Source organism: Excalfactoria chinensis, chromosome 2 (genome assembly GCF_039878825.1).
Source record: "Excalfactoria chinensis isolate bCotChi1 chromosome 2, bCotChi1.hap2, whole genome shotgun sequence".
NCBI lineage: Eukaryota > Metazoa > Chordata > Aves > Galliformes > Phasianidae > Excalfactoria > Excalfactoria chinensis.
This window is the reverse complement of record NC_092826.1, coordinates 61,788,708-61,798,623: the sequence shown is the minus strand read 5'-3', so window position 1 is coordinate 61,798,623 and position 9,916 is coordinate 61,788,708. Positions and strand designations below refer to the sequence as shown.

The window sequence follows — 9,916 nt, the reverse complement described above, 5'->3', positions numbered from 1 at the left end:
TCCCTTGGAGCCTTCTCTTGTCCAAGCTAAACAAGCCCAACTCCCTCAACCTTTCTCCATGAAGAGGTATTTCAGCCCTCTGACCATCTTCATGGCCCTCCTCTGGACATGTCCCAACAGCTCTGCATCCCACCTGCACTGCGGACCCCAGGACTGGGCACCGTACTCCAGATGGGGCCTCACAAGCGTTAGGTTCTGCAGCTCTAAGTTTAGCTTTTATGTATATGCACATGCAAATATATTTGTAGAAAGAAAAAAAAATATATATATATATACACTACACTTTTTAAAGCAAAGTAAGCTATTTTGAAACCTGGTGAGAAATTGCATCTTAAGTCAATCAGGTGCTTTTTGAATGTGAAATACAGCCAATTACTCAAACACCTTCACTGAGATGTTGTTGGATGCATCCAGTTAGCGCCATCCTTCCAGGAGACAATCAGCCTTGACAAGCTATGTACCAGGAATGCATTTGTGGGTGTTTCCAAGCATTTATTCATGCATCATGGCATGACAGCCCCAAAGCTACCTTGTAGACCCACCAACAGTGCTGCAAAGTTAAGAACTTGTTCTACACATGTTCATGTTGCTATTCTCTGCTGACATCTCTCACCTGAATCTTGCTTTTATTTCATAATGCAGCAGCTTTCCCCATGCTCATTAAAGCAAAAAATGGAAGCAAGAGGGACCGAAGGAGATGAAAATTAATACTGATGAAAGTTTAAGAGGGTGGAGAGCATAGCAATAAGCCTGTCTTATCTCTCCCAGGCTGTGCTCCAGGAGAGAAATAATTTGCCACTCCAAACTTCGATGAAACAAATACAGGAATCATGTCTGACTGCAGGCCACCTGCAAAGATGTAAATTCAACTCCGTTATGTACATAAGAAGAGATCAGCCTTCAGAACATGGTGAGCTCTTAATGAAGCCCTATTTGCAACAGGTCAAAAAGTTTAGACAGAATAGGTTTTCACTAAATGTTCCACTGGAATTTATGCTGCATTTAGTGTGATATATCTGTTAATGAAAGTAACAAAAAAAAGGTAAAGAAAAGCGTAGATATTTCTTCATTTAAAATGAAACAATCAAATATGACTCAAGTGAGAGGATTACTGAGTCAGCAACTCCCAGAAATTTTAAATAGAGTAAAAAATTCAAATTTTTGTCTTTCAGTTGCAATTTAGAATGATTTTTCATGCTAAATGGCCAGGAAAAGGTGCCCAGGTTCCAAGCAAACTCTCTTACTATACTCCTTACCTATACTTCTTGTCTCTTGAGTTAAACACAATTATCTTTATTGACTGTGCTCTCGCTGGCATCAGCAGAGTCAACTGTTCGTGAGCCACTTAAGAAGTGTAAGTTGTCGCTGAGAAAGGCAATGGCTTTTCTTTGTCATTCATTACCCCCAGTCTTAGCGAAGGCACAAGAAGCAATTTAAGTCACGTTTCCTGAAGAACTTCAGGAGGCTTTATGATGCGCAAACGTACACTTACCTCTTTCTATGCAGCCTCCGGATACAGCTGTAGCAGATATACCTGTATTTATTGATCTGTAAACTTCTTTTAAAGTACTAGTCGGCTCCTGCCCTCCATGTCTTCTTACTTACGTTCGTGTGATTTGGAACAAACGGCCCTGATTTCTCTGGAGCTAAGGGATATGGTAAATGAAGTGTGAATGTGATTTTGCACAGTGTTAGAGTCTATAAAAGCAATAACATATTGTGTGCAATTATTCATACCTTAGGAATATTATAAACCTTCACACAGATACATGGTCAAATCCCACAAGGAGTGAGGCTCTCACCTGGGGTTCAAATGACCAAAAGCCAAAACAACATCACAACTATATATGTGGTAGCCTTTTTTCATGTCTGGGGCACACTCAGATGCTCCTGTATGAGCTCACTCACCACAAATCATTGTTTTAGGTCTGACATAAGATACTGGACAAACACAGCACATTCACTATGTGTAATAAGCATACATTCCTCTAACAGGTTTTATTCCATATGGTAAAGAATGACTAGGAGTGCCAAAGCAACTCTTCAAAAATCTCATAAAGTAGAGCCAGATTGAAAAGGGTTAGTGGTAATACCAGTGCAGCTCTAGTTTAACTCAACTCCATTAGAGCTGAGGAAAAAAAAACCAGCAACCACACAGTAAATGACAACTAATTGTTTGCTGGACACTTAGAAAGTCTAGATAATGTCAGACTGCTTTTAGCTTGTCTCATATTATCTGTGTAGAGTACTACCCTGGCTTTCAGGAGTGGTAAGATGTGACTGGTCTGATCCAGACAATAATGACTCCTGTTGATATGGCATGTTTGTCAGGTACTTCTCCCTGAATATACACAGTTGTTGCTTTCTGTCTTTACATTTAGAAGCTTTATGGTCAAACACAAAGTTCTGTAAAATTGTATAACTGAAACTGTGACTGCATTTGAGTTCACGTGTCCTCTAGTTAGCAGTAAAGCATACTTGTTTTAGGTTGGTGACTACAGATATTATTCATTTATTACCTCTTAGAAGATTTATTCCTACTGCTCACAGTGTGTGTAGGATTGCCCACTTCACATTTTCCAAGAGTCCATGTTTTTGTTTCAGAGCAGCCTTATACAGTCAGACACCCAGAGCCAGCTGAAATTATCTTTCACGTCACTGCTTATTTTCTGTTTCCTTTTTTACAACAGTCTAGAAAAAACAGGAGCGCAACAGCATAAGCTGGGCATAAGTAAATACACGTATCTTGTCAAGATCAGAAAGCAAGCTCCTGTATCTGTCAAAAGAAAACAAAGACACATGGCTGTCCTTGAATCAAATTACGACCGCTTTCAGCAGTGTGAGCAGAAACTTTTCCTAAAAATAAATACATTTCCCCCCTTTCCTGGCACCATATTTAAACTTCTTGGTTCTGCTCTGAAAATTACAAGATCCTGAGCTCATATCGACTTTATTCAAACCTAATCTCTCCATCCCATCATTCCATGGTTCTGTGTTTGCCACTGTAGCCCAGACACCTGTCAAAGCAGCTCACTCATACTGCTGGGATCCAACTTCCCATGGCAGCCCATAAAACTCTCTGTGGGCTGGGGCAGTGCAGGAACCACTGAAGACCGTGGTTAACCTTGTAAATTTGCTCTTCCCAAGAAGGACCTGGAGGAGTCCCTTCATCCAATTGCTGCCTACTGCTTGGTCTCCATGTTCACTGTCCCAGGTCTCAGTGCTTCAGCCCCAGCGCTTGTTCCTCACGCTCTGGGTAAAAGTGGCTTCTGAGAGTCTTTGTGACCTGTTCTAACCTCCAATGTACATGTCACCAAGAGGTGGGCTGCTGACAGATCATGTGTAGAGAAGGTACTCAGAGAAATCTTCATTTTAAATTAAGATTTTTTTTTTTCCTGTAATTACCAATTACCATGACAAAGAAACTGAAGGGGCTGATCTGATTTGTATTGAGAACAGTTGTTTCCCCCTCTTTTCTCTTGTCTTGGGAATGAAACACGCAAAGTATCAGTGAAGAAACTTTCTAATAAATTATTGAGTTATAACTAAGCATTTGAAGAATTCCTATATGCCTTTGTGTACATATATATGATGAAAAGCATAGAGAAGCTTGAAGCTGACAGGTGATGTCTGACTTGCCTTACAACTAGCAATCCCACTATAAAACAGCATGCTGTGTCGTCTTCTCTTACTGCGTTTTGCTGTCACACCTTTTCTCATCCTCAGTGCCCTTCTCCTGCAAACCAAGCTAATCAACCAAACTCTGGAGTTCCACAAATAATCCAAATCACTGCATCCCACCAGTCAGGGCAGACACAGGGACATTTGCGCTCTGTGGCACTTTTCAGGTTTTATCCAAATTATTTTAATGGCAGTAATGTCAAAGTCATAAAAGTACAGATGAGGTATTATTTGCCCGTTCCTTTTTTTGTGCTTAACTTCTGATCAAAACTGTCCCAGATTTCTACACTGACTGCACTTAGGACCTATCTAAAGAAGCCCACACAACTCAAATGTAGTAGAAACATTTTCACAGGGCAGCACCGGATTCCCACATGGAGCCGGGGAGTTGGGCTCTCTGCAGGGTCAGGATACTTGAGGTTCTGCCAACTCAAGTGCAGCATGGGAACACTGGACCCTTGAGAATCATAGAATCATTTGTGTTGGAAGGGACACTTAATGGACATCTAGTCCAGTTCTCCTGCAATGAACAGAGAGGGACACATGCAGCAAGCCAGGGTGCTCAAAGCCCTGTATAGCCTGACCTTGAGTATCTCCAGGGACGGGCCATCCACAGCCTCTCTGGTCAAAGCTGCAACTGCCATCCAAGGCTAGTGAGATTTTTCAGGAAGAAGAAAGAAGAGGTTATACCCAGAGAAACATGAGCAAACATGCAGTTTTTGTAATCTGCACTTCTCCTATTTTCCTTTTTTTCCCCCCTTCATCCATCAGACAAATGAGCTGCATCAAGGATTTATTTCTGGTTATTTTGTTTGGACTCATCCATCTCATTACTTATGTCATTTTGGGTCTGTGAATCAATTTCCTTTTTTTCCTGACTCTCAGTGTATCTTCAAAGCATTCAATTAGGCTTTGTCTCTACCTTCTAGAGATCAAGTTTGTTCAGTGTTTTTCTAACTCCTTTCAGGTGCCTCCTCTCTTCCCTGCTGCTCTATATATTGTCACTGCCTGCCTGATAATTACCTGCCTCCATGCACCTTACTTTTTTTTTTTTTTTTTTTTTTTTTTCTTTTAAACCTTGTTTTCCCTCCAGTTCTGGTAGTCACTTGCTTTAAGATATTTTCCCTGTAACAGCAGCGGCTTCTTCTGCACTCTTTGGCATTATACCTCATGGAATTCCTTCAATCAAAATATCTTCACAGAATCACAGAATTGTAGGGGCTGGAAGGTCCTCCAGAGATCATTGAGACCAACACCAGTGCTAAAACAGGTACTTTGCAGTAGGTTGCATAGCTAGGTGTCCAGATGGGTCTTGAAAATCTCCACAGAAGAAGACTCCACCACCTCTCTGAGTAGCCTGTTCCAGTGCTTTGTCACTCTGACTGTGAAAAAGTTGCATGGAATTTCTTGTGTCCCAGGGTCTGCTTGTTGCTCACCTCTGAAAAGAATCTGCCCTCATCAACTTGACTCCTGCACTTCAGATATTTATATATAACAATAAGATTCCCTCTCAGCCTTCTCCACTCCAGCCTGAAGAGCCCCAGGTCTCTCAGCCTTTCCTCATACAAGAGATGCTCCAGGCCCTTAATTATCTTTGTTACCCTCCAATGAACTCTTTCTAGGAAATCCCTGTCTTTTTCAAACTGGACACAGTACTCCAGATGTGCCCTCTCCTAGGCAGAGGAGAGGATCACTTCCCTTGACCTTCTGACCTTGCTCTTTTTAATGCACCTCAGGGTACCATTGGCCTAGGTCAGGTGGAATAATACAAAGATGGTAACAGATATTCAAAAGGTTACTTATAGAGAAAAACTCACCAATATGGATGCCTTCACTTGGAAATGCTGAGGTAATCTCCCCTAGGGAGCACTCCTCAAGAGATGCTGCCTTAGTGGTGGTCAGCCCTTAAATGAGGTCTAGAGGAGGTAGAGTCAAGCTCCACCCCTTCTGGGAGCACAGCTAAACTTTCACCTGTGCTCCCACAGCTGGCCCAACACTTGCCTCAGCTGATTAATCAGAAGTTCAGGCTGTGATTACCAATTTCCCATACAGCCTTTTTTTTGTCACAAGGGCACACTGCCTGCTTGTGGCCAACCTGTTGTCTACCAAAACACCCAGGTCCTTCTCCACAGAGCTCCTCTTCAGTAGGTCAGTCCCTAACATGCACTGATATATATGGATATTCCTCCCCAGTTGTAGGATTTTACACTCACCCTTGTTGGATCTCATCAGATTACTCCCCACCCAGCCTTCTGGTTTATCAGCCATTCCCCCCAGCTTTGCATTACATGCAGCTTTGCTGAAGGTGAACTCTGTTCCTTCATCCAGGTTATTGATGAAGACGTTGAACAAGACTAGATCCAGCACCCACCTCTGGGGAGCACCAGGCCTCCAACTGGACTCAGCACCACCGATGACAACCCTCTGAGCTCATGGGAAAAATCTTCCATTCCCTGCTCTGTGCACTTTAGTCAGTGAAGATCCAATGCGTACCTGCTTAAAGAAGCTTAAGTAATACTTACACAGGCAACAAGAGCACTGTACACATCATTTTTCACAGAAATGTGCAACAGGTTTGTAGGTAGCTCTGCATTTGCATTATTGGGAAAGTGAGCTTAGAGAGATGAATGATAAATACTTACTGCTCTGTAATGAGCTCTGGCTAAAGGAGGATTTGCTTATTTTTCTGCACTATTGTATCTGTACTGACTGACTGAGAATGAAAATTGGACTGAGTGCTGGTTCACTTATACCAAACTCCGTCTTCTTGCATGTCTGCACATACTAATTGAGACAACCAACCTCTCTAAAACAAGTTATAGAAGTAGGAAAAATGCCAGGTTGTTTGTCACAAAGAATTAAAATGAATTAGGCATTATTTTGCAACCTTTGTCAATTTAGCACTGCTTTCTTTTGGAGGGTCTCATTAACTAGTAACCACATTTGAAAGTAACCTAATTAAGAAGCGTTCATGCAAGAGGAGAGAGAAAGCTTTGAAACAGTTGATAATCATTAATAGATTTTGTATTTTTTTTTACAAGCATATTCTATTTCTGCATCACTTACCACAGCTGCAGTTGTGATGAACGGAGCTCTGACTATTACATATGAAGCAATCTTACTTTCTACTCTTCCCTATGTGGTGAACAATTCATTTTCACTTACACTGGTGCCTAACCAGCAATCTGTCTGCATGGCCAAGTGACTGTTCCTTCTTCACTTCAGATCTACATTTGTGTTAGGTATGAGCAACTTGACCTTCCTTCTGTTTCTGAGATTTGAGACAGAGAATTTGCAGAGATATCATGAAATGCCCTCATCAAATACTTTATCTGCTTTAAACAAAAGGGATTTTGTGCCCTTACTCTGAGGCTTTCATATCTATGTTTCTACAGATCTTAATTGCTTTTTCTATTCTTCACAGGCTACTCACACTTCTATTTCTCAAATAATTCTACTCTTTTCCAGTTATTTTCCTCCCTTCTCATGTATCCTATTCTCTCTACCATGAGCTATTTGCCGCGCTAGCCTATTGTGCCAGTCTTGGAGCCTTCTTTGGGACACATAAGGAGTATAAACAGGAGATAAAACTACATATTTTTGACAAAGCTGGAAGTCATCTGTGGAAGATGTTACAAAACCACTCCAGATCTCATGAGACTGTAGAGCCATTAGTGACTGAGCTCACTATTTCTAGCAGTCCTTTAGCTACTCAGTCTCGAGGCAGGTAGACTCACTAGGGCACTTTACAGTTCTTATAAGAGTTCTGAGGATATTTAGATCCATTCTTTTTTAGGGACACCATTTCAGTATTTTCCAGGCTTTGTTACTCATCTTCTTTCAGCAGAAGCTCAGAGTTGGTAAAAACAAATCTCTCTGGACAGGGAACATAGAAAAAGAAAATTCTCAACAACTCCTGCATGCAGCATCTAAACAAAACCAGAAAAAGCAGTGAGAAAAACCTTTCTCAGTCTTTTTTGGTCTAACCCAAATACAACTACCAAAATAGGTCACCACAATAGATGGCATTCTCATGCAATATATAAAAAGAATGGCGGTATGGAATTACTCTGTAAGTCTATCTGAAGATAAAAGCTTTAGGTAGGTGAAACAGGTTCATTTAACTCAATACATTAATCCAGAAGTTTTACCAAGCCCAAAATTGATTCTGGGATGTGAAGGAGATTGAGATTCATACCAAGAAGTGCTCAATGATTAAAGCATTCCTCTGAGATGTAGAAGGTCTCTTAACTTTGCTTTCAGACTGATGAATACTTAGCTAAATACATAAAACAGGATCACCACTGTTGAGAGAAAGATACTTAGAAATTGGGTTCTCCAGGGAGCTGCCTGAGCCACGAGAAGCACAGGCTGACTTATTTGTGTTTCTATTACACTCAGCTGATTTTTCTCCACAGAGTAATTTCCAGGATATTGTTCTCAGCTGGAGACATTCTTACTGTTATCTATGTTCTCTTTTCTAAGCAAGCTGCTTTTCTTTTCCCTTGGTTCAAAATGGAAAATTTCAAACTCCTAATTTTTAAAACAAAATAAATCTCCTTAGTTTTCTCTCCTGATCAAAGCTGTGTCTGTGTAAATGGCTAAAACTACAAGAGCGCTGCAATTTACTGGTATACCACTGCACAAAGCTAAGCCTATGAAACCTGAAGAGTGTACCAATGTTTTTACACATGTGCTTTATAAAGGAATGTCTATCTTTTTAACAATACTTAGCATTTTTTACTCATTGCTGCTCCTCATTATTCACAGCATGGCTATACACTGCTTTCCATTTACTCAGTGGCCAGGATGAAAGTTGCTGATAATAAGGACCAAACAATCTGTTCTCACAGCTGATGCTCCTAACTACACATGTAGCCCTGGGATGCATATCCAGAGAGAGAGATCCTGTGCCTGCCTAGACAATGAAAGCATAAATGAAACAATCTTTATGGAAAACAAGCTGCGGTAAACCCATTACTGGAAAAGAATAGCAACAACAAAACAACAAAAACCATCTTGCAGTATTAGGGACAAACATTATGAGAGCTATCAGTCTTTGCCCTTGATTCATTGGTTAATGTTCTCTTATTCATCTTAGCTAAGTCCTCACGCTGTTGCAAATCTATCAGCTGGACTTTTATTTTCAGTTTTAGCATTAAGAATGGAGTGAGATAAACTGAGCTTCTGATATTCAGACACTGACCTGTCATCTAAAAATGTGCCTCTCCCTGAGTCTGATTTGTGGTTGTCAAGCAGTTCAGAGGTAAATAGAACCTGTGGTGAGCCCTGAATCCACCCAGCAGGAGCAAAGAGCTTATTTAATCGGCAAATCTGCTGAGGTGGTTTCAGCAAAACCAGATAAATGTGTTCAGTTATCCTACGTGAGCCCTCTACTGATGTTCTGCCTTTGATAGAGCATACATGCTTCTAAAGCTTTGAATTACTATAATGAACCTACACAATCTGTTGAATCTGAAAATTAATATTTTACTGTATGGGCTGGTTGACAGTTATTTCACAGACAGACCCTAGGTTCTGTTTTGACAGTGGGTACTGTACATGAAACAAATAAAGGATGGCTCTGATTTGTTTGATAAAGTCGTCATCTTCAACATCATTTGTATTTGCATCTTTATGACCTTGCCATACTGGAGTCGAAGTTTTCATCCCCCATTTCAGAAATCTAGGATGAAGAATCCCCACACTCCTCATTGGAAGAGGCTGCCCAGGGAGGTGGTTGAGTTGCTGTCCCTGGAGGCATTCAGGACATGTGTGGATGTGGCACTAAGGGATGTAGGGTAGTGGGCATGGTGGGGATGAGTCAGTGGTTGGACTAGGTCATTTTGGTGATCTTTCCAAACTTAATGATTCTGCGATTCTAAAGCAACAGGGCATCCCACTGGGCACTAGCTGTGTGAATAAACCCTACCCCTGTCAGTACCAAAAATCATGGTTCTGCCTCTGAGCAGTAACCAGATGGCAGTTTTCTATGTATTTAACATATTCTATAGAAATACATATTTCTGTGTATTTAACATGGAAGAAAAGTTTAAAGAAATACATGCCATACCCGCTTGTACACACTTGTGAACATCACTACTAGAACTGATTTCTAAAAGCCCTATTTAAAATAAACAAGCGGAACTATAGCATAACTGTGGGGCTGTTTAGCAAACAACGTAACAGAAAAGAAGTAGAATATTCCAATTCTCAGCATGATTTTCGTTTGTCA

At 40.9% G+C, this 9,916-nt stretch overlaps 1 long non-coding RNA gene across 1 annotated transcript; it reads right to left on the bottom strand.

Moving 5' to 3' along the window:
• Positions 1 to 539: 539 nt before the first annotated feature.
• LOC140247614 (uncharacterized) lies at positions 540 to 5,541 on the bottom strand. Its single transcript, XR_011902725.1, has 4 exons — positions 5,499 to 5,541; positions 2,520 to 2,691; positions 1,493 to 1,646; positions 540 to 849 (listed from the first exon to the last, which is right to left on the bottom strand). It is a non-coding gene; the product is annotated as an uncharacterized lncRNA (long non-coding RNA).
• Positions 5,542 to 9,916: the final 4,375 nt, after the last annotated feature.